The sequence below is a fragment of the Hydra vulgaris genome, chromosome 10 (assembly GCF_038396675.1).
Source record: "Hydra vulgaris chromosome 10, alternate assembly HydraT2T_AEP".
Taxonomy (NCBI): Eukaryota; Metazoa; Cnidaria; class Hydrozoa; order Anthoathecata; family Hydridae; genus Hydra; species Hydra vulgaris.
Window position 1 is genome coordinate 32,874,244 of NC_088929.1, and position 3,069 is coordinate 32,877,312.

Sequence of the window (3,069 nt, forward strand, 5' to 3'; positions counted from 1 at the left end):
AATATATTTTTCTTATAGCATTCCTCATTCTGATTTCAAATATGCAATCTTTTTTCTTCTATCGCGTCAAGTTTTAAAGATATCAGGGTTCAAGTTCCAAATAATTGGGGTAAAATCCCTAATATTGTCAAAAAAACTTCTTCAAAAGTATGTCAACTTCTTCAAAAAGTATGGATCTCAAAAAAAGCGTTTTTTTACAGAGATTTTAAAAATAATATTTGTTGGTAATAAAAATGAATATTTTCATTTTATTGATGAAAAACGTTTTAATTTAGATTATTTTGATACACTTCAGCGTTTTTTAATTTTTTTTTTCCAATTAATTTTAAATAAAAAAATGTTTTCTAAAATCTTTGTACGCTTTTTTTGAGACTCAGGTTGACACACTTTTGACACTTTTAGGAATTTTACTCCAAATATTAGGGATTTGAACCCTAATATTTTTAAAACTTGACGTGATAGAAGAAAAAGGATTATATATTTGAAATCAGAATGAGGAATACTGTAAGAATGATATATTGTATGTAAAAAAAGTAAAAAAAAAAGTAAAAAAGTAAAACTTTATTGGCCTGTGTAATATGAGTATGCTCAAATTATCCAATGTTTTTCATGGAAATTTACCTAGTTTAAAGTCCTAAAATTGCAGTGGTTTTAATTGTTTTCAAACAAAAGCAAAACATAGTAAAAAAATACTTAATATTTAAACAATACTAAATATATAGTTTAGTTATTTCAATAATATGGTATAGTTATAGTATAGTATAATTATATAGTAATAGTATAAGTATAATTGTATAAATAATACTATACGGTATAGTATAATTATATAGTAATAGTATAGTATAGTTATTTCAATACTAAATATATAGATTTTGCTTTTATTCATGAATTTTGAAACATCCATATAACAACTGTAAACTTAGTAGCAGGTGATTATGCCTGTGTTTTCTATGAGCAAAAGTGGTGGATAGGAGTTATTGAAGACATTAATCTAGAAGAAAAAGATGTGCATGTCAAATTTATGGGTCTAAATGGTCCTGCACGGTTGTTTAAATGGCCACCAGTGGATAGCCAATGCTGGATTCCAAATGTCCACCTCATTCGCAAAGTTGAAGTACCGACTACGGAAACAGGACTTTGCTACTATTTAGCCAAAAACGACTTGAAAAAAATTGTTTTCCTTAGGAAATAGAGATTTTTATATTTAAACTAATTTCAAGTTTGCTGAGTCTGATATGTCTTATCCATACTTTTTTTTAATCTTTTATTTTTTGTACAATTTATAAATAATGTGAATAACAATACATATCAAATCACTTAAATGGAGTATTTATTTTTTAAAAGGTTTTTTTATACCTTATCATTTTGTTGTAAAAAATTAATAAAAACAATTAAGTTACTAAACTGTTAATTTCTAATTTGATTAATTTGTAAAAAGTTGGGGTAGTTTGCCTAATTTTTAAAACATCGTTTTATGAATCCTAGAATAAACTATATCGCCTTGCTTTGAGAAATACAAAACTAAAGTTTTTAGGTTTAGCAAGTTTTAAGCTCTTTTAGTACCAAGTTTCAGCATCGCAGCATTACTAAAAGCACCATATAAGGGTAATAATAAACGGAAACATTTTTGGCACTTTCCTCCCTCATTTTTCATTCAAAATCAATCAAACTTCAAGTTGCTGTAAATCCTAAACGGATAAGAATTTAAAAAAAAAAATTTAGAGTGTTTTCTAAGTTATGTCTCAAACATTCGCGCCAAATTTCAGAAAATTTGATGATGTTGAATATTTGTATTTTTTGAAAAATTTTTGCCCTATTTCTAAAGTAACGTTTTTTTAACAAGAAAATTATTTCTAGAAAACAAAAACCTACTAATACTTCTGCATCAAAAAGTAAAAAAAAAATAAAGAAATCTAATTGTTGAATTGAAATATAGTTAATTCTTTAGTTTCTTATTTCTACTAGTTTATTTTTTAATGAAAGTTTATTGCTTGGAGATTCTTTTTTTTTTTGTTATCTAAGTTTGATTTTTGTTTGCTTTTAGAAAGTTTTGTTTAACATTCGTTTTATTTTTTTAAATTTAATTTTTTTTTTTAAATAAAATGTTTATGTGTTTTTATATTTTTTTTCTAAACGAATTGTTTATGGGTTATGGGTTAACTTTATTTTTTCAGAAACAAAAAAAAAGTTAAAATAATCAGTTTAATTAATAATTCTTCTTATTTAATTTCTTCAGTCTTTGAAAATAATTATCAATTTTCTAAAGTCAGGTATATGTGAAATCTCACATAATAAAAATATTGCAGCTCAATGAAAATACTTCTTTCCTTTAATATATTTATAAATTTTTGTTCCCAAATAGAAAATTTCAGATTTACTTGTAATTTTTCTTTGAACTCTTCGAGGTTTATACTTCCAAAGTATTGTGTTGCAACTTACCCCGTTCACTGTTGTAACTTGCTCCGGTACAAGGTTAGTTGCAAAAAATTTTTTTTCATTTTTGTTTTACTATTGCGGAAAAACAAATTTTATATTATATTTATCAATGTTGGTTTACATCACTAAGATCTTTGTTGTAACCCTGATTAAAAGTTTAAAAAAAAATCAGAGTTATATGAGATAAATGCAGTTTTTTAAATTTTGTTGCAACTAGCCCTCGTCTCCACTACTTAAAAGTACAATTATATTATTACTAAATTGTTAGAAAACAAAAACGCCCAACGTGGGGCTCGAACCCACGACCCTGAGATTAAGAGTCTCATGCTCTACCGACTGAGCTAGCCGGGCCGACGATTTTCTGAGCTAAATAATTTTATTTAAAACAACTTTCATAATGTTTCGTGTACTTTAAAAGTTGGTTAAACAACGACAATTATTTTCCTTTGTAAGTAACAAAAATAACAATAACAAGAATATTAACAATAATAACAAAAATAATAATAAAATAATAATAAAGGAAAGAAATAATAAAAAAAGTGAGATTAATTATAAAAAATTAATAAAAAAGTTAATTTAAATTTATTTTGTTTCAAATTGTGAAACAAAAGTTTGAGTTTATATAGCGAGGTA

The 3,069-nt window shown here is 25.0% G+C and overlaps 1 non-coding gene across 1 annotated transcript; it reads right to left on the reverse strand.

The window, feature by feature from the left end:
- Positions 1-2,714: 2,714 nt before the first annotated feature.
- trnak-cuu (transfer RNA lysine (anticodon CUU)) lies at positions 2,715-2,787 on the reverse strand. The gene has a single exon. It is a non-coding gene; the product is annotated as a tRNA-Lys (tRNA).
- Between the last annotated feature and the right edge of the window lie 282 nt (positions 2,788-3,069).